Source organism: Triturus cristatus, chromosome 9 (assembly GCF_964204655.1).
Source record: "Triturus cristatus chromosome 9, aTriCri1.1, whole genome shotgun sequence".
NCBI lineage: Eukaryota > Metazoa > Chordata > Amphibia > Caudata > Salamandridae > Triturus > Triturus cristatus.
Genome location: NC_140592.1, coordinates 347,938,707 through 347,960,749, shown reverse-complemented (window position 1 = coordinate 347,960,749; position 22,043 = coordinate 347,938,707). Strand labels below are relative to the sequence as shown.

Genomic DNA, 22,043 nt, shown 5'->3' with positions numbered 1-22,043 from the left:
AGTTTAATAGGTAAGAAATCATTCTGATTTAAGCGCTTTTGGCTGTGGAGTGTTGGCAGTGTCGGACCAGCCAGTAGGGCACTCTGGTGGTGCTAGAAGGGCTGGGCCAACAGGACAGTGTTTGGCTGTTTTTTGGCAGTTTGTGGGCCAGTGTTATGGTCTGGCGTTTTTTTTTTTTTACTGTTGATTTCCCTGATATTACCACAAACATTACTTGTACCAAGCGCATATGCATGCGGTCTGCACTACCCAGGGCCACTGGAATTATGCAATTGTGCAGCCACAACGTTTTTTAAAATAATTATTAATTTGCCACATAATCCATCATCTCTTGCACAATCTGCAGATTTTATTGTAAAAAAAAATTCGCTTGTAGCTCAAACATTTCAAAAGTTACTAAAAACGCAGTATCACGTGTTGCCATGCAGCAGAAGGCCCTTTGCAAAAGTTAGCTGGTCCCCATTCTGTTGCATATTGCTTTATTTGGATATTAAACTAGTACTGATGAGGTACAGCCAATGTTCAGACAGTGTTAACAAGTGTAAAAATGCCAAAATAATGAAATAATCTTATTACAAAATGTGCCACATTACGCTGCATTTTTTGCTTTTTCTTGCCACATAATTTACTGAACTCTGCTACATAATTTGGCCCGTCCCAGCCTCATAATTCCTGTGGCACACCCATACCTGGCAAAACACCTATACAGTGTGTCTTTACAAGTGCAGTCCTGTGCCAATTTGCAAATGTGGGTCACTTTTTAGGTCTCGGCTAGCGAAGGCTGCGCTTGCGCAGTCTCGCTCGCGAGATTTAATGGCTTGGAGAAGAGGGGCTTGAACCCGCCCCTCTTCTCCCCTGTTCTCCATTGGCTGGCCTCGTAAATGCTGGCCAGCCACTGGAGAAGAGGTCAGTCACTCCGATTAGGCCCCGTCCTTTTCGGATCGGGGGGCGTGGTTTTTGCGAAAAGTCTCAGGGAGGAGACAACAGCAAAACACGCCCCCGAATCCGAAAAGGACGCTGCCTTTCTCCGAAGCATTTCTGCTCTGCCTCGGAGAAAGGCGGTGGTGTCTTCCGGTGCCCTCGTTCCTCTTCGTCACGTGCGCGTGCCTTCTGCTGCTCCAATCGGCAGTCGGTACTCGGCTAAAGAGCTTCTGCTTCACCTAACTAGTGCCCCAGCCCAGGGCTTCATTGCGCTACGCACTCCAGCTCGGAGCTCCTATTCGGCTGTACAGGTGGACCGCTGGCCGGCTCTGACCTCCATTCCGCGCTGTTCCTTTCCTGAACCTCCACCCAGCATCAGCTGCTCCACCCCTGCACTTCCACCCGGCCTCGGCACTGACTTGCATGGCTGTTATCTCTTCCAGCCTCACAGCTACAAGACGAATGTTTCTGTTTTTAAAGCTCCCAGGCACTATGACCCAGTGACAGTGAAGCTCCTCAAGGCCACGTCCTTGGCACTACGGCGCTATTCTTCCTGAGAACGTGTCCGTGTATACTACGTGACAACATTTGTAACAACCGGAAACTGTTTATTTGCGCTTCGGACCGAGCATGCCTCAGTGAGTAGTGTCTTTCCCCGGAGCATCATCAGACGTAATTATCCTCCAACCCCTCCCACCCCCGTCTGCTGCCATCCACCTATGTGCACCTATGACCCCTGACAACGCACCACCATGCGCGCCGCTGCCTTTTAGCTAAGCATACATACAACATGCCTAATCTCCATGGTTTCACCCCGCAGAGTGCCTGTATCATAATATCCAGCCCCAGTCCCGCGAGGTTCGCCCTGTCCCCCCTCCCTTCATTCCTGCACCTTGCCCCCGGCCTGCATCAGTCCTTATCCAGTGCCGGTTATTGCACCGCCCCCGGTGCTGCAGTCAACCCCCACCCTGCCCCAGCCCCGGTCCTGCACTCACCCTGCACCATGCCCCCTGCATCAAACCTAAGCCTGTGCCGGCCATGCACCTGCACCCTTAGCTGCACTCAGCCCCCATCCTACACCATGCCCCCTGCACCGGCCCCGATCCAGTGCCGGCCCCGCAAAGACCTACACTCTGCACCAATAGTGAGTCTATGCGCTAACTGTGTATAGCGCCTACAGCCCGACATACTTCACGTCAGCTGCAGATACGCGCTTCATACTGTTCAGAATGGCCCCTGTAAAAATCATCCACAGCTTTTACGTCACGTGCGCGTGCATTCTGCTGCTCCAATCGGGAGTCGGTACTCGGCTAAAGAGCTTCTGCTTCACCTAACTAGTGCCCCAGCCCAGGGCTTCATTGCGCTACGCGCTCCAGCTCGGAGCTCCTATTCGGCTGTACAGGTGGACCGCTGGCCGGCTCTGACCTCCATTCCACGCTGTTCCTTTCCTGAACCTCCACCCAGCATCAGCTGCTCCACCCCTGCACTTCCACCCGGCCTCGGCACTGACTTGCATGGCTGTTATCTCTTCCAGTCCTAAGGTTTCACCGAACCACAGTCCTGAAAACTGGGTGCTTATTGAATGCACATTAGTATTAACACAATAAGTAGCATGAAGTTAAAACTGCACTTGTTCTAACATTAGTGAAGGTAGGCTTCGATTTCAAAATGGCGACCGCTGCCTCTTCTCAGCAAGTAAGCCTCTGCCTCAACTGTGCGTAGAAGATTCATGCACAAGCAACTTTGTCAACACTATTTGAATGGTAACAACCCTCCCAGCTACAAGACGAATGTTTGTTTTTAAAGCTCCCAGGCACTATGACCCAGTGACAGTGAAGCTCCTCAAGGCCACGCCCTTGGCACTACGGCGCTATTCTTCCTGAGAACGTATCCGTGTATACTACGTGACAAAATTTGTAACAACCGGAAACTGTTTATGTGCGCTTCGGACCGAGCATGCCTCAGTGAGTAGTGTCTTTCCCCGGAGCATCATCAGCCGTAATTATCCTCCAATCCCTCCCACCCCCGTCTGCTGCCATCCACCTATGTGCACCTATGACCCCTGACAACGCACCACCATGCGCGCCGCTGCCTTTTGGCTAAGCATACATACATACAACATGCCTAATCTCCATGGTTTCACCCCGCAGAGTGCCTGTATCATAATATCCAGCCCCAGTCCCGCGAGGTTCGCCCTGCCCCCCCTCCCCCCTCCTTTCATTCCTGCACCTTGCCCCCGGCCTGCATCAGTCCTTATCTAATATTGCGGGCTTGAAGAGGTCTCGGCTCTAAAGTGTGTGGGACAATTGCAGCATGACTTTTTACATTCGTATTTTATTATTTGTTATATGAAGGGCTTATATTTTTTTAAAGAGGCTGGCGCCATTCTTAAAATAGGTTAACTGTTCACCCATTAGGCTGTCATGCAGTATGTTTATTTTAGGAATTACACAATCTGGTGGTATATTATTAGGGTGACCAGATTCTCAAAACAAACAAGCATTTACAATGCAACGGTCTCGGCATTGTTAAAGTTAGAGCTATTGGCATTGCTCATAACAATGCCGTTTCTTTAAATGTTTTAAAAACAAAAACAAACAAAAATAATGTCATGAGCAATGCCAATAGCTCTAACTTTACCAATGCCGAGACCATTGCATTGTAAATGCTTGTTTAAACACCAGATGGCGTCGGAACAGGAGTGTTTTCTATGAGCTCCTGGGGGTCGGGATCACTATCTAGTGAAAATACCTGAGTTACCCTGCCATCCAACCTCCAATTTAATCACCCCTGAAATACTTTTTAAAAAGCTGTCTTGGTTCCGGAGAGACATCCCTGATGAGCTTGCCACCGCAGCCCCGGCGGAGGAAAGAAAGCAACGCGACCTGGTCAGATTGGTGGCATGTCTCTCAGCCGGGACAATCTGACCGACGGGCTGAGCTGGGAGAGTTGAGCGTCCCATCTGATGGCGAGGGTACCCTGTTCGCCGGTACCATAGTCTCTCTCCCGAGAATGAGATAAGCAGCTGAGGGGCAGAGGAGAGCCTCAGCCACCATCCTGTCACAGGAGGTGATCGTCAAAGAGTCTTGACTGATTTGTGCAGACTGCCGGTGGCCCCACTTCTGCAGGTAACCATTGGATTCGGCGTCCATTGCAGACTCACGGATCCTACCTGATCCTCTTCTGCTGACAGGGCGGGCTCGGTTGATAGGACGCCCAGCCTCAGTCCGCTACCTTGCTACCTGCTTGATCGGGCGGATGTGCGGTTCCCGTCCTTCTTGAGCTGTGCAGGTGAGGGACTGTCACAGCCTGGTGAGTGACTTTGGGACTGGCTGCACTCAGCAGGTCACAAAACTCTGCCCGGTCGAGATCCTTGCAGTCCCTGCTGGTGCCCGGGTCTGTGCTCTATCGCAACAGCACTTTGTTGGCAGGAGGCTGCTGTCTGGGGCCGGGATACAGGAAACGGTCATGGCTATGGGGTTCCACGATCCCTACCCCAGCCATAGAGGTGGGTTCAAGCTTGCTTTCTGCTGCTGGCCGTAGCCCCGGTTGATGGGGGCTGCTCCGTGTTAGAGTTTTAATCCACCAGCCTCAGGCCTGCACCTAAATGGTGGGGCAGCTAATAATACGGAGAGGCAGGAAGACTATATACTGGCTTTCCCTGACCAGCTGATTATACGGTTACGTACCTTCAAATTGAAAGCTCTGGTTTTACCCCCGGATGAATGACCTTCTCAGCTGCTCCCATCTAACTCATGATCACAGCTCTTCCAATTAGGGGCCATTTTGGGGTTCTTCCTCTCCTGCTCTTGCTAGAAAACCTCTCTACACAAGATGGCACCCGGCCAGCTTTACTTAAACAGACAAGGGACCGGCTTTCCACCCAGGCATCGAAACAAAAACTGGAATATGGAATCTGACCCTTTCATTAAAATAAAGGTAGAACCATTCTAGATGCTCCGAGGGGGGCAGCCATCTTGTAATGGTGTTTTTCTCCTTACTACTCATCACAATCCTTGATTCTCCTTCCAACACGCTCAGTCTCCCTACAGTATCTTTATCACTATGAAGCCCCATGCTAACACTCCTACTATCTATATGAATAGACCTCACATAGATTGAATCTAATAAAGTTTCCCTCTAATTATGTAATCTATTTACATTTTTAGATTTTTGAATTACCCCTGCAGTTGCGTAGTAAATACAAAACGGCAATCTGACTATCGCACCCTTTCATTTTCCTGGGCCCCTCCTGATGGGTATTCCTTTCCTCCCCCACTCTATTATATCTACATCCTGAACCTTTTTGCTCCCTTAACCGCTTGCTCTTGCACGCCACATTGATCATGGCACAAAATAATTACCATGCCTCCAACCTATTAGCTCAATCAGCCGTGAACTCTTTTAAAATTATCCACCCCCCAACCTATCGATAAATGCGAAGAACACTTTTAAACACAATCTCCTCAAATGTTGGCCCGAAACGCTGATATCTGACATATATATCTCTAGTAAGGGCACTATAATGACAGACCTCATCTTCTACACCAACATAAGAGCTCAGTGGAGAAAGGCCCTCACTTCTCATGCTTCATACCAAACAGCTGACCAAAACTCCGCATGGCTTTCGTTTAACCACGCTTCCATCCCCAGCCCTTAAGGCTGAGCTGACTTTCTCCCTTTACAATAATGGTAATGTCCTTCTTCAAGCCTCGGACCTGAACCTCAAGCGATTGAACTATGCCTTCTTGAGGACTAAGAACACACTAACTAACTCCAACCCATCCACCCGCTGTCAGTCCAGGCCACCCACATTTTCTGCTCCTGAGGTGTTAGAAGGCCCCTCCTCCCCTTATCCCGTGCTCTAATCTGTAAACACACACCCCACAGATCTACCCAACTTAACTGAGGATATTTTTACTCCCTACAGCACGAACCTGAACAACCCCTTCTGCCTCGTGTAGGCGGTTTAACTGACCTGAATACCACCCCCCTTGCGGCTGTCCCCACCACTGTTCCTCCTTTACCTTGTCTTCCCTCTTATCCTCAGTCCACTCCGTCACCCACTGCTCACTCCAACAACGGGGGTGATGGCCACCCTACCACCTCTAACACCCAGATAGGCTTGGATATTCTTCCCTTAGGCCCGGGATCTTCCAACTGCAGGGCATGGAACCTAGTTGCTGTCTCCTTTTCGATTACCAGTAACCGACAATCACCCTCACTCTCTTTACATTCTTCACCTTCTACCTCTCCTAACTCCACTCTGCCTTTCCCTATTCCCACTCCAGGCTCTGATTCCTGTCTCGAGCATGATTTTATCTCCCTCTATAACTTTGCCAATGATCCTTTGCAACCCTCTATTACCCCGCTCACTGCTGAACCAGTCATACCTTCGCTTGCTAGTTCTGCAAATAAGTGCAGGAACAATCCCTGTCTTGAGGAGAAGATTGCAGACCTCAAGCATGATCTCGCGGTTGTGAAAGAGATGGTGCAAAGCATACTTCAGTTCTCCTTGAAGATGGAGTAGCGTTAGGTCTCACCCACTGCTCAAAGGAATGATATTTACAAATGAAAGAATTTGTCCTACTCAGTCCTTCCCGCTTTCTGCTCCTCTCATAGTTTCAGCTGGGGCTCTAGGCCTTTACCTAATCATCACTCTAGGCCCCACAGACCCTTACCTCAGCTATCTGAAGAGGACATTCTCGCCCTCCTTTTCTCCTACCCTGACTCGAGGTCGGTCTCCTCCTCCAACTTTACGGTTAACATCCCCTCCATCATTGCGGACCCTGACAGGGAACCGAGTCTTAAGCACAGAACGGTGAACAATGAAAACCTACTTCACATAACCACCTCTCTTCAAGAAGTGGTCACTTCCAATCTGCACATCAAATCGATGTTGCTCAATTGTACATCAGCTGTGAAACATGCAGCTGATATTTCAGAACTCATCATTGCGCAAAACTTGGACCTTCTGATCATCACTGAAACCTGGCTCTATGCTACTTCTTCCCCAGTTCTTGACATCTTAATCTCCCCTGACTACTCCATTCTCAGAAGTGACCGACTGGGTAAAACGGGGGGCATTGCTTGTATTCATCGCTCCAACCTCACAGTAAAATAATCTCTTTTTTTGCTCACCTGAGGTTCTTATGGACTGCGGCCATTCGGCTCTCCAGTTCCCACGACTCAGTTTGAGATCTTCCGATGAATCTTGAGTAGTGTTCTGACCGTGGAGCCTCGATCAATATGGCCGATGCCCGGTGGAGCTGTTTAGCAAGCTATAGAGGAGATTGGCTTTGGCTCTCCCCCTCAGCCGTCACCTACCCAGCCGGACATTGGACGTGGTTTGTCCTCGTCTCTCCGCTGTGTTTTCCTCTCTTCCCCCACCTTCCGACGAGTTGCCGCGGATCTGCTGGCAACAGAGCCATTTCAGCGACCGATAACCGGTGGGGTATACCTGGGTAGGGGATTGGTTGGGGATATCCCCTCTTGGCCATCCACTACCCTCTGGGTTTTGCTGCGGTTGCCTGTCCTCTTGTACCGTCTCCCTAGCGACGACAGAGATCCATAAGTATTGCTTTTCCCGGCAGGGGTACAGTTGCGGTGAGTACTGTGGCGCTGCTGACCAGTGCCCCCGAGCTTGTTTTGCTTCTTGAGTTTTGGGGAGGCATGCCCTCCTGGTCCCCGCTGCTGCCTCCACCTCGCCCCGGCTGTTGCTTGGCGCCCGAATCTGACTTTCCTCTATCTTAGCGGCATTCTGAATGGCGATGCTAACGACCCGCTTTGTGATCGGTGGTGTCCTGCCGCCCTCCATCCTTGGTCATGTGGCCTCCCCCATCCGACCCTGCGTGAAGCCTTTGAGTCTGCTGCCTTGTGGTTTTCGTGTTGAATATTTGTGTGTTCCGCTATTTTGGGTTGATGCTGTCGGTTCCCATGGCCTGGGTCCTTCATCTTGGCGGTTTCGACCTATCCTCATTGTTGCTGGACTGCTCCTTGTTCGCCTGTCTGTTCTATTCCTCAAGTCGCCCCCCCCCCTTTGGTCTCCTACTCCTACTCCCCTCCCATCTCTACTATCACTGATTCACTGGATTTTTATGATTGTTGGTCCCCAGCCGGTTTGTATGTCTTTTACTGTGACTGTTTTGTAAGTACTTTCCCTCTTGCCGGTCTGCCTGACCCGATTATACATTCCTCACCCTTTGTTACCATTCCCCCTACCTTCCATGCCCCATTTGACGTGTGCCTTGGCTATGCTATGACGTAATAACCCATGTTATTGTGTATACACTGTTTTTCTCCTATGTTATACTTGGCTCCTGTAACTGATGTAATTTTGTAATTTGTAACTCGCTGATCCTCATGTAAAGCGTTCTGATACCTCCGGGTCTAGCCAGCGCTTTATAAAACTCTGCAAATCTCTATGTGCTGTGTTATCCATCTGTGAACAGCTAGTCACTGAAATCTGGAATAAAGGAAAGAAGATCTGTGTGCTGCACTCTATCCATCACCCTCCTGGTGACAATCTGGTCTTCGTAGAGCAAATAATGAAAGTCATTAGCTTGAGCTCGGATCAAATCTACCACATATTCCTTGGCGACTTTAACCTTCATTTGAATGACACAAATGATCCTATTGTATGTTCATTTAAGACTTTCCTCTCTAACTTTATCCTCTCACAGCTCTGTAAAGGCCCTACACAGAATAAGGGCACCACTCACGACCTTGTCATTGCCAAAGTCAACATCATACAATTAGGAGAAATCTTACTCTGCGACTGGTCTGATCATTTTCAAATTCCCTTTCTCATCCTAGATAAGGGCTTGGGTAGACAGGGTCAACTCCTTAAAGAGAAACAATTGGCTCGCAATATGAGAGACTTCAACATCAATATGCTAACTTCAATCACCAAAAATAGACTACAGCCCCCCCCCCCCCAATATGACCAACCTTGACGATCTCTCGGATCATTACATTAACACGTTGTCTAACATTCTTGATTCTATTGCACCGAAGCAGCTCAAAAGTATTCCCATCAAACTTTCCAAACCGTGGTTTAATGGTTTCCTAAATGATGAACGGCGCAACCTTAGACTATCTGAGAGACTCTGGAGAAACTTGCCCTCCACCTCAAATCTCACTCAAGTTAGAAACGTGAGAAGCTCCTACAGCAAAAACATCCGCCTGGCTAAAACAGACCACTTCAGAACTCAATTGGATGGAGCCAAAAATAGGCCCAAAAAACTCTTTGAAATCATTAAGGAACAATCTAACCAGTCTTCCAACAAGATCTCTACTCAGATACCCCTGCTCCCTAGTGGTGAGGATTTCACAGCTCTCTTCTCTGAAAAAACAAGGAAAATAGAGGTGGAGCTACTACAAGTCACCCCAAATCCGTTACCTAAGAAACTTCAGAAGAGCTGCCAGAATCCTCGACATTATCCTCGCCTTTGGGCTGCTCTCTCAAAAACAACACCTCGTGGGACTCTTTTCCCTTCCCAGATCACACGGGGCTCCTTCACAACATGGCATCCCTTAAACCCTCCAACCATTTTGGTGATCCTTTACCCGCTAAGCTCCATAAAGATTTAAACTCAGCCATTCTCCCTCTTTGGTCCAGGATCATTCATGAACCCTTCTTACAGGAAAAGATTCCGGACTGCCTAAAGGTTGGGCAAGTTACTCCCATTCCTAAGAAGCCCAATGCGGAATATGGGCTGGTGACCCTTGCTAGACTTCCCAAATCTAGCTTGGCCCCACTCAGAGCTACCCTGTACGCATTGGCTAGACTCATAACAGGCTCGAGAAAGTATGATCACATTTCCTCAGACCTTCTGCAACTAAATTGGCTATCTATTGAAGCCAGAATCAGACTCAAGATAGCTTGCCTGGCTCATGCAGCCATACACTATAACACCCCGTACTACCTGGCAAATAAGCTTGAACTATCGGGCTCCAGCCGGAACCTTAGGAGTATGTCCACCCTTCTCTTGAAACCTCCAAGATTCCAAAAGAAAAGGTCTTACAACCTTGCTTTCACTGCTCTTGCTCCGAGAATTTGGATCTCCCTGCCATCCAAGATCAGATTCAATCCTTCCACGACATCCTTTAAAAAACTTGTCAACCAACTTCTCCTGAATGAACGTTAACACCATCATCCTGTGATCATGCTCTTGCTTTTATTAATACCCAATTATGTTGTACTACACTGATGCATTTTATTGTATGCTTTTATGTTATTTTGATCTAGTCCTCCATGGCTCCTTAATTGCATTAACTGGTGATCTCGCCCTTGCTTTTGTTAAAAAATGTCCTTGATTCTTTCTGCACTTCTCTGTTGCATGTTATTTTATGATGTTTTGCTCTTCGTGTACTAGGGCACCGTGTATACCCCCAACTCGTAACCTGAACGTATTCCATTATGTTGAAACTTCACCTGCTTTCACATTGCATTTGTACCCTTGTTTGAACCAACTCTGTACAGCGCTCTGATACCCCTATGGGTCTTGTTCGTGCTTTAGAAAACTATTCAAATAAATAAATAAACTACTAAGGCCACTTATTTTGGTGGCCGGACCTTTTTTCTGTCCAGTCTGACCCTGCCTCTAGAGCTTATGACTACCTTGCAGGTCACAAAATGAGGCTGCTGTCACGAAGGCCTCCCCTTCCCAAAGAGACAATACTTGAATTTTGTGTATGCGAAAACTATGGGAACTGTGATCCTCAGTAGAATGTGAAGGCGTGGTCAAAGATGTGACTACAAAGCGATTGACCCCCTAATTTGGCAGAACCAGAGAAAAACAAACATTTTCAACCCTACACCTTTCCTGGGCCTCCCATTGCACTTCAGCAGCCCCAGCAAGGCACGTACATTTTCTATCTACACATGCCCAAGCCTAGCCCCACTGATCTTCAGCAACCTTTGAAAGGAACAAGCAGGTGGGCTCATACAACCTCACTGCTTCCCAACATACCATTGTGGCATGAATTACTGCCCCTCCTTTCCTGACTGCTCCACTTCATGATGCACAGACCTGACTTACCCACTCCATTTGTAGCAGGCTTGTGAGCAACATGACGTGTTGCGTTCTCTGATTACCCCAGTCTGTGAAGAAAAAAGAGGATAGAAAGGAGAAGTTATATCTGTTTCAAGGCTCCCAGCTCCAGATAAAGCTCAGATACATTTTTAGGGCTCTCTCTCTCCCTGTTGCCTTTCTGCTTTGAGTGATATTTAGTACGTTTTGATTAATATCCAAAAAGTCTTTTCAAACACTTCAGAGCACTTTGACACAATAAATTGGAATATCAGCATGCAGACAGGCAAGTTAGATGTATTCCTCTGGCCATAAATCCGGTTAGGAGAGCAACCTGCTTCTCAAAATACATTTTTATGTATTTTATTTAAAAGAGAGGATATGGCATTATGGCCAGAGATGTCGACTTTGGAACTGGGCAGCCAGGTTCATATGTCTTGGTATGGGCTCAACATCCTGTGACTCTGGGCTCATCTCTTAACCCTTAATCTTCCTTTCCTGTGCCTAAAATCTTGTGATCTTGTGTAGTGTAACTGGTGCTCATGTGTAGGTCTCCAATTTCTTTGGGTCAAGTTCCCGCTATATAAACTGCAAAACAAAACAAAAAAGAGTCCTTTCCCTGCTTATGAATCGCTTGCAGCCATGTTCTCACAGCTTAATAGAACAGAAAATTACAGGGGTTAATATTATACCAACCCAGTAGGACTCATGTTATGAACCATCAAAGGAGGAAAAGCAGATCCCGCAGAGATTCAAACTGTGACCTCAGGTTGCGTTTGGCCTTCGGCAGCGGATGCCTTGACTCCCATGAGCTACCGTACTTTAGGCTGTGTTTGATAAAACCGCACCTGAACTTTGTATAAAAAACAGTTTCTTTTTTAATATCACTATTTCATTTCAAAACTGAGAGGCATATTATCAAGAAACGGCGTTAAAATTATCGCCGCTAAAGCGGCGATAATGGGCTTGATAATATGCCGCAGAGAATTCCAATAGAAGCCCATGTTCTGGTGTCAACATGGGCTTCTATTGGAATTCTCAAGGGCATATTATCAAGCCCATTATCGCCGCTTTAGCTGCAGTTTTCTGCCGCTAAAGCGGCAATAATTTTAACGCCGTGCTTGATAATATGCCCCTGAGATCGTACAGGTTTATCAGAGCCAGCGACGTAAAGACTACAGGCAATTTTTATTGGGACCCCAAGGCTGACCCTGTCCCCCCAGGAGTTTTGTGTCTCCTACACCCTTGGCACTCCATTAGGCTCATGATGAAAATGTGTATCACCTTGAGGAGTGTCAGCAGGGCCGGATTGGGAACCCAAAGCACTCCCGCCAATTTTAACGGACCCTCCCCCCCCTGCCCCATTTGCTACTATGGGCCGAAATAGCAGCACCACTGAAAAACTGGCCCCCAGTAACGAAAATCGCCCCCACTGCTGCAAATTCGGCCCCCACCCTTCCAGCCGCCCGGGAAAACGTGCGATGCCCACTACAGCCAGTCCAGCCCTGGCTGACAGTAATACCAAGGGAGAAGGCACAGAAAGATGAGCCCAGGCTTTACAGAAAGCTGTTTACACGACTAATGGGTGACCATCTTCGACCTACTGTGATCACCTCCCTTCAGGTCATTATGAACACTGCATTCAGACTTGGACTTTTATGTGATGGCCTAATGCATTGTGGGTATTGTGGGCGCTTGTTTTGCTTCTATTGAACTAATCAGTCTAACACGCCAGAAATCAATGACTTGTAGGTGAAAAGTTCATGACTAGAGGCAGTGTCAGCAATGGCCTGGAGTGAGGCAATCTGTGTACTTCAGCCCCAGCGTCAATGCCTTTAACACCCGGATCCACAATGGAATTGGACTTTCCCACATCAAATGCCCCATTTAATGTGATGAGCTCAGCCTGTTTCTGTAACATTAACTTGCATTTTCTATACACTTGTCTGTATAATCTCGTTATAAATGTGTATTTAAAAGGTTTTATCGCCCATTCTGGTTCCATAAAGCTTGACATCGAGCGCAATAAAATTGATTGGCAGCTTACAAAGACCATAGACGGGGGCTGCCTCGGGGAAGATTCTGAGACAACTGGAATAAACACTCCTATGTACCGATGGGGGGCTGGGTGAACCCTCACTGCGCGCAGTTTTAGGACAGGTTAACGGGTTTACTAACCACAAGCCGCCTCTTGTGATACCAGCCTGCAGCTGCATTTTAAATGAATTGTTTGAACTTTGTGTTTGAGAAATAACAATTTTTACAAAAATAATCTACCACAAGACATTCGGTAGCGCGCACGTCAGTGGCGTGACGCAATATGATGCTCACCCCCCCCCCTCCCCCCGCAGACCAAGGGGAGGGGCCGAGAGTCTTCCATATCACACAGATATGATTTGACCTGGACTGAATGGGGCCCCCTTGAAGGTTTAGGGGCTCCCTGAAGCCTTGCCCTCCCCTCCCCCGCATTACAGGAGCCCCAGAGGCCTGCGTTACACCCCTGGCTCACGCATTTCTAGCTGTTCCGGATATGGGCAACATATTCTCTGTGGTTTCCGATGTGTGAACCGGGCGTGAACGAACAAACTGAGCGTCGATGTTTTACACGTTAAAGTAAAACACAGAATACCATCATATGAAGACCACTTTTAGGCTCAACAGGTGCACAGCCTGATACAAAATATCTAAATATACCACCAAGGGGGACCATATGGTCAATGTTACCCGATCCTTAGTATCCAGTCCCGGCTTTCCTCTAACAACTAATTGTTTTCAGGTTTGTTAGCCAATATGATTCAATTAAACTGAACCAAGAGTACCAGGGCTCGAGTCGGGGTACCACGCGGGTGGACGGCGTCCCCCCACTTATTTTACCGGGAGCTCGATAACTGGAGCAAATGGAGCCACACATTCACTCTTTGGCCTCTCTGGGGCGAGATCGGAGCTCATTCAGAACGCTGCTCACGCGCTGGCTTCTCTGATGCAATAGCATCTAAGGGGTGAGCGAGGGGAGGCAATGAGTCTGATGGTGCAAGCCACCTTTCGTGACGTCACTTCCTGTCGTGACGTCAGCGTCCCCCCACATCTTTTCTTAGGACTTGTGCCCTGAAGAGTACACTGTAACACAATTCATTGGTTGCTGAAGTACATGCACAGGACTAAATGCTTTTGGGCTTATTAACAAGCCCCTAGCGGCACCAGAGCGTCATTTTTCTTTTACGCTCCGATGGCGTTGTGTGCTGGCCTATATTTACAAGGCCATGCAAAGCGACTCGTCGTGTCTTTAAATGGTCTTGTAAATATGGCTCTCTTTCATGCCATGCAGTATTCTGCGTATAAGGGGAGTGTCACGAGTGTTGCTGTGGGTGTTCTCAAGCCGTTCTCAAGCAACACCCATGTATTTTTTGGCACTGCCCCAGATTTACAACGATTGCTAAATTTGAGGCAAGGGGAGGCGTTACAGTGGTGCAACAAGGAGAAATAGCGCAACAAGGAGAAAAACTTCTATTTCTCCTCGTTTTTTGCATTCTGCAGCACACATAAAAGGAGCAAAACACCATTAATGATTGTTTTTGTGCAGGAAGATGTCCATTCCTGCCCAAACACAATCATCCCTGCTACACAAGCACCCTTGCACAATCGTGCAAGGGTGCCAGCATTGGCGCACGGCTGCTGATTTAGTGACGGCTCAGGGGTGCACTGTATTCCTGTAAATACGGCACATCCAGGGCCGGACTGGCCATAGAGGGCACCAGGCATTTCCCCGGTAGGCCGCTAGGGTGGGGGGCGGTTTTGGGCCCCTGGGGGGCCGTTTTTGTTACCGGGGGTCGGCAATTTTGCCCCCCTGTAACAAAATAGGCCGAAACCGGCCCTCGCAAACTGCTCGGCTGTACTCCCCTCACACCAGGGGGGGGCCGGCTGAGCAGTTTGCCAGGGCCGGATTCTGTTCCCAGTCCGGCCCTAGGCGCATCCCTGAATTTTTTTTAAATGACGCAGCCGGGCGCAGCAAAATTGCTTGCGCTGCGCCATTTCATTGTAAATATTGCCCTTTGTATCCCAGTGGCATTGTGCCATATGGTGAACATAGCACATAGAAATAAACCTACCATGAAATATGGATTTCAAGGTTAAGATCACTTTATCTATGAATCAGGTCGATCTTGGCCTCGCTTGAATTAGGTTCCAGGAATACCTCCGAATCAGTAGCTAAACACGATCCTAAAATTGATCCACGCAGATCACATATATTGGCTCAAGTCCTATTGTTTAGAGCGGGTAAATGTATCTGCTCAAATCACAAATTTTTCCGGTGCTGCAGCGTTTCCCTCTAACTGAGGGTATAGACGCTGATTTAGTTGGGAGTATGTTTGCCACCCGGCCGTGATTTTTACTGGCCTGTCCTGTATTTTTAAGCCCAGGCTGATATTCAGAATATTGGGAAAAACAGTGAAATCTAATATTTTTCCATTTCTGAAACAGAAACCTAAAATAGAAACCACATAAAGAAATCAGTTGAAAATTATTGAAGAGCCATCTAAATTGTTTCAGAATGATTATTGGAGCAAACATGGGGATAACTGCCATGTTACGAAAGAACCCTGACAATTTTACACAATCTATTTTTAACCTTTCAGTTCTTGGCTAAATCGCCTGCACTTTTATCTAAGAATAGTGGCATCCCTAGTTGGGAATCTGTTACTCAACATCAACTTTCTCACTGCATAAAATTCCTAACTCCAGGAGTGACTCACAGACACACTGCAGTCATTCATTCACACTTTAAAATCTCCCATGCTCCCTAATACAGGGACACCTGCCATACGCTCCTACCCCACTGACACACTGCTCTCACTCACTCTTCCCTGACAGCTCAAGGTACTGAAATCCTAGTTAGAGCGAAACAGGAAGGGTGACTGTGCACCACCTCCTTCCATGCATTGCAATTGCACCAGAAAGTGTCACTGTGTCCTTGTTGGGCTAACAGCTTAAGAAACTTAAAAACGTCCCTATACCAGCAATCTAGACAACCTAGTGTAAGGTCCTACCAGCCATCTAGACAACTTAGGGTAAGGTCCTACCACCAATCTAGACAACCTAGGGTAAGTTCCTACCAGCCATCTAGACAACCTAGGTTAAGTTCCTACCAGCCATCTAGACAACCTAGGGTAAGGCACTACCAGCCATCCCAGTGTAAGGCCCTACCAGCCATCTAGACAACTTAGGGTAAGTTCCTACCAGCCATCTAGACAACCTAGGGTAAGGTCCTACCAGCCATCTAGATAAACTAGGGTTTGGTCCTACCATTCATCTAGACAACCTAGGGTAAGTTCCTACCAGTCATCTAGACAACTTAAGGTAAGGTCCTACCATTTATCTAGACAAGCTAGGGTAAGTTCCTACCAGTCATCTAGACAACTTAAGGTAAGGTCCTACCAGCCATTTAGACAACCTAGGGTAAGTTCCTACCAGCCTTCTAGACAACCTGGGGTAAGGTCCTACCAGCAATCTAGAAAACCTAGGGCAAGGTCCTACCAGCCATCTAGACAACCTAGGGTAAGGTCCTACCAGCAATTTAGACAACCTAGGGTAAGTTCCTACCAGCCAAATAGACAACTTAGTGCAAGGTCCTACCAGCCAACTAGACAACTTAGGACAAGGTCCTACCAGCCAACTAGACAACGTAGGTTAAAGTCCTACCAGTCAGCTAGACAACTTAGGGTAAGGTCCTATCAACCACATAGACAACTTAGGGTAAGGACCTACCAGCCATCTAGATAACTTAGTGTAAGGTCCTACCAGCCATCTAGACAACTTAGGGTAAGGTCATACACTCCGGTAGCCTATCCCAGGTTACCCTAAACCAGGTGATTGCCAGGGCACGGCCTTCAGCATTCTCCTCAAACCTCCAACTTAAGTCAGAGCACCTTCAGCGACTGGGCCCTGCAAGTAACTGTATCAGTCAGGGCGAAGTACCAGGATGTGATCTGTCTGGGTGCCCCATTTGCCACTAATTTTCCCATACTCTGTCCTTGAAGAAACCCCAAAACTGCACGTAAAGTTGCTTTTAAATCCTACCACCCGCCACAAACATTGCCTTTTTCAGCCCAGTCAGTTAAAAGGGCCTGGCTACTATAATCCTGGTAATAGAGTGATGTCACATGGGCCCATGTTAGGGCAGTCACAGACGCTTTTCATCGCACTATTTTAGGTTTCGTTTTTAATTTACAGACTGTAATTCACTGTACAGCAAACCGCCTTGTGTACAATACACACAGATTGTGCTACAGTGAATTCTCACCTACTGGCGCTCGGTTCAGCACTTACTAGGGGGCATATTATCAAGGGCCATTTTGCCGCTTTTTTGGCTTTAAAAGCCAAAAAAGCAGCAAAAATGACATCGCCCTATCTACAAGGGGATGCTAACATGCATTAGCACATGTTAGCACCCGTTTTCCCGACACCTCGCTTTGCATATCTAATGAGATGCAAAGTGGGCGTCACTGGGCAGTACTCCTTGTAAATTATCGCTGATGTGCACATCGCAATATTTACAAGGAGGCCCACGCATTTTTGCAGACGTTAGTTTTTGGCGAAAACCGCGGTTTTCGACAAAAACTAACGTCTGCAAAAATGCTGACTTAGGTATACTTACCATTAGGCATGGATTATAGGATAGCCATTTGTTAAGCGCGAACGAATGCCGAAGCGTCTTGGCGCTGGTAAGTAGAGAGATACAGCCCCATCTTAAGCCCTAGTCACATCAAAAAGCAGTGTTTTTAACAGTTTTCTGAAAATTTGATGACTGTCTGTTAGTTTCAGAGAGCCAGGAAGCTTATTCCAGAGACTGGCGGCATGAAACGAAAAGGCTCTGCCGCCCCATCTGGCTTTCCTGACCCGGTTTAGCTTAAGAAGGCATCGAGAAGAGGACCTAAGTGTTCGACCCGGGGAATAGGGAGTAAAAAGCTTCTGAACCTCCTTGGCTCCCCCCCCCAAACACAGCCTTGTGTACTAGGCATAGGGCCTTAAAATCTATACGCTGCTGGACTGGGAGCCAGTGCAGTGCCTTGATTCCCTCGGCGACAGACTGATCTCTAGGAACGTCTAGCAGGAGTCTGGCTGCCGCATTCTGCAGAACCTGCAATCTCCTCATCAAGGTCTTATTAATTCCTAGTAGTAGTCCATTACAATAGTCCATTCTGGACAGGACTAGGGCCACCACCACATTCCTGCGCAGATCAGGTTCGATAAAAGGGAAGATCTTCCGCAACGTCCTGACTAGATAAGAGCAAGAGGAGGCAAGATTACTGAAATGGGCAGAAAAATTGAGCGGATTGTCAAACACCACTCCCAAGTTCTTGACCTTAGATACGGGGCAGGGGCATTCGCCGGCGTCTGCCGGCCACCAAGAGTTATTCCACACGTGTCCCCGGCCAAACTCTATTATCTCGGTTTTCTCCGTATTGATTTTCAGACAATTTTCTTGCATCCATCTCATGATTTGAGACATGCAGCTATGGAACTTAGTAGCCATGTCCTTTGCTTCTTCACCAGCAGACACAATGAGCTGGGAATCATCAGAATAGGAGATGATAGTGAAACCATGCGCCCTAATGAGCCTGGCCAAAGGGGCTACATAGATGTTAAAGAGCGTGGGCGATAAAGCAGAGCCCTGTGGCACTCCACATGGTGGGTGAAACGGGTCGGACTGTAGACCATCCCATGACAGACTCTGCTCCCTACCCTCCAAGAAAGAGGCTAGTAGGGCCAAAGCCGTTCCCTGGACACCAAACTCCTGGAGCCTTCGAATCAGCATCTTATGGTTAACGGTATCGAAGGCAGCCGAGAGATCTAACATCACCAGGACTGCCTGCCCTCCTCCATCAACTATGGTACGAACATTTTCCGCTGCCATCAAAAGTGCTGACTCCGTGGAGTGCTGGGCGCGGAAACCATGCTGAGAAGAGTCGAGTAGATCGTGGGACACCAAATATGCCGTCAAGGAGCGATTTAGCTCCTTCTCCAGAATCTTGGCCGCCATGGGCAACGCGGCAATGGGCCGATACTTTTTTAGGCCAAGGGGGTCTAGTGTAGTTTTTTTTAGCAGTGGCTTGATTATTGCCCTCTTCCAGCTAGCGGGATAGCAACCGGACTGCATTGCTATGTTAATTAGCTGAGCTAACTCCTCTGCAATCACATCGGCAGCCAAATGAAAAACTGATGGCGGACAAGGATCTAGGGGTGATCCTGAATTGATTAAGAGGATCAGCCTACGAGTTTCCTCCACCGTAATCGGAGCAAACTCTCTGAGAACCGTATAGCCCCTAGAGACCAGTTCCTGGCTCTGCTCGCTCCACTCTGCGCTAGGGGACATACTGCTGAACTCATTGTAGATAGTCTGTACCTTCTCCTGGAAACATACTGCCAGATTTTGGCAGGTTTCCAGGTCAGGTCGGTAGGTGTTGTCCTGCGGCGGTTCGGCAAGAGATGTTATAGTCTTGAAAAGCTCCTTGGCCGAGTTGCCAGCCTTCCTAATTTTAGTAGCAAAATAGTCGCTTTTAGCTGCCACTATTGCATGCCTGTAAGCTACAAGAGTGGAACTATAATGTAATTTGCCCTCAACACTATAATCCCTTCTCCACAACCGCTCGGCTCTCCTACATGCCCCCTTCAAAATCTTAAGCTCATTGTTATACCATGGCGCGGATGGTTTGGCTCTCATAGAGCCAAGCAGCTTCTGAGGAGCTACTATCTCTACCGCCGCCGCCAACCAATCCTTAAAGAGCAGCGACGCCTCTGTGATATCATTAGTGTAGGAGGAACGTCGCTGGAAACCCAGCGATGTTCCCTGCAAAAGGACAATAACCTCGCTATCTCTGGAATATTTATCGCCCTGGAGTAACGCGTTGATAATAACGCGCTACCAGAGCGATAAATACCAGAGATAGCCTGCGACAATATAATGATCGCTAAGCACGGCCAGCGATAATTATCGCTGGCCGTTGTTAATATGCCCCGTGGACCCTAATACCAATTCCAGTACTTATTGGAATGCAACAGAACTCCCACTGCTACCCATGTCAGTAGAGCCACTAGGAAGCGGATAGAGATGAATAGGGAGAGCTAGGGGACCCAAGGGGGCGGGGGGGGGCATCTAAAGCTGCAACCAGTGCATTAACCAGGGATTTAGCAGTGACTGGCTTGAAAACACAAAAAGGCCTAGCCATAGACCCCCATGACTAAGAACGAAATATAGGCATGTAGGTTGCATCATACACTGGCTTGTAATAACCAGGGCAAATGGAATTATGGGATTCTGCGGCTGCAGCATTTTCCAGAAAATACGGATTTGCCGCATTTTCCACATAAGTCATTATCTGCTGCATAATTTGCAGATCTTTAAAAAAGTATTTCTACCTCAAGGCTCAAGCGGATCAAAAGTTGCTAAAAACGCAGCAGCATTTCTTGCCATGCAGTGGGAAGCCCTTCGTAGAGAGAGACTGGTCATCTATCACTGGCTTTTTGCTGTTTTTGAGTGTTAAACAGGTGCTAGTGAAGTGAAACCTTTACCGACGCAGTGGTAACATGAGTATAAGCAAAAGTGACAAATAATACATTTGTACTATCACAAAATGTGCCACATTACGTAGCATAATCTCCCTTTTATTACCGCATTATTTAGTCAACCTGCCGCATAATTTGGTCTTCTCCGTCGCATAATTCCAGGAGGCCTGGTGATAACACTTCTGTTTCAGCAATCGCCTCTTCCCTGTTGACATGAATGGATTGAAATATAACAATTGTGTCTGGAATAACAGATTTTCATAAAATTGTGTCTCCATAAATTGTATCACACATTTTTCAGAAGCTCGAAAAAAAATTGAATCGGTGCATAGATTTGCAGGACAAAACCCACCCAAGAAGCAAACTAATTGGCCTTAATGTCTTTGTTTTCTAACTGGTTTGTTCAACTAAGACGTCCTGACAAACTAAACGTTTCAGAAAATTTAACACTTGAACCAGCATATTATTCTTTCTTAAATCGGAGGTCCTCTGAGACTCAGCTAATTGGCCGAGGGGTTCTCTGAGACTTTCGCCTTTGACCTCCGAGGTCATTTTGAATGCTGGCTCCTTGTTAAATCACCTTAATGGACATTTTGGAATTTGGGATTTGCTGAGGGAAGGGAGTGGGATATGGGGTGGGGGCTGGGTGTTAGAGAGAAAGAAGTAGGCAGTGGTAAAGGGGATAGAAAGCCTGGAAAGGACAGGGGAGAAAGCGTCGCCAAAGGAAAAGTAGCAGGAGAGATAATGTGAAAAAAGTAAAAAGAGAGAGAGAACGTATGGACAGTATAAGAGGAAAAAGTGTGAAAAGTAAATGTGTAGAAAAGAGAACGAGAAATGCATGAGTGTGCGCGTGAGTCAGTGGTGTGTATGTATGTTTGTGAGAGAGAGCGCGCGCAGTTGGTTTTCGCTTATTCAGTACCACTTTCAGAACACACGAGGGAACGAACGGAAGCAAATAAACTCCCGCATTTAAAGAGTATTTTTCTGTCCATATATAAGGGAGATAGTTCTCCCCATACCCCATTCCGTTGTAGTGTTCTTTCCTGTAAAGCGTACAGACTTTCTTGAGATATGTCTGAGGATGAACAGAGAACATGATTTACGAATTATTCATGCACCGGGAGAGAACTGAAAACTGTGGATAGCTTTCGCTATTCGGGCAGATACTGGCCACACACTGGGTATCAGCTCATTCATAATGACTTCTGCCATCCCTCCTCAACAGATGGCTCTGTGGCGCAATGGATAGCGCATTGGACTTCTAGGGAATTAATGGAGACATTCAAAGGTTGTGGGTTCGAGTCCCACCAGAGTCGCATTTTTATGGTAAGTTTTAAAGAAAGTATAAATACCTATATTACAATATTCTGTCTTACGTCTCGGACCCACGCATACCATTTAACACTGTAAACTACCACCGCAAACTGACACTTACAAGAGCAAATACCCGACTTGCTCTTACCCGTTTTACGCCCCCTTTGAAACATGACACACCGCGATGATTTTGAGCAACTATGAATTTTGAGT

General features: G+C 47.5%; 1 non-coding gene across 1 annotated transcript; it reads left to right on the top strand.

Annotated features, from left to right (window-relative positions):
- The first annotated feature begins 21,743 nt into the window (after positions 1-21,743).
- Positions 21,744-21,832, top strand: TRNAR-UCU (transfer RNA arginine (anticodon UCU)). The gene is given in 2 exon segments: positions 21,744-21,780; positions 21,797-21,832. It is a non-coding gene; the product is annotated as a tRNA-Arg (tRNA).
- Positions 21,833-22,043: the final 211 nt, after the last annotated feature.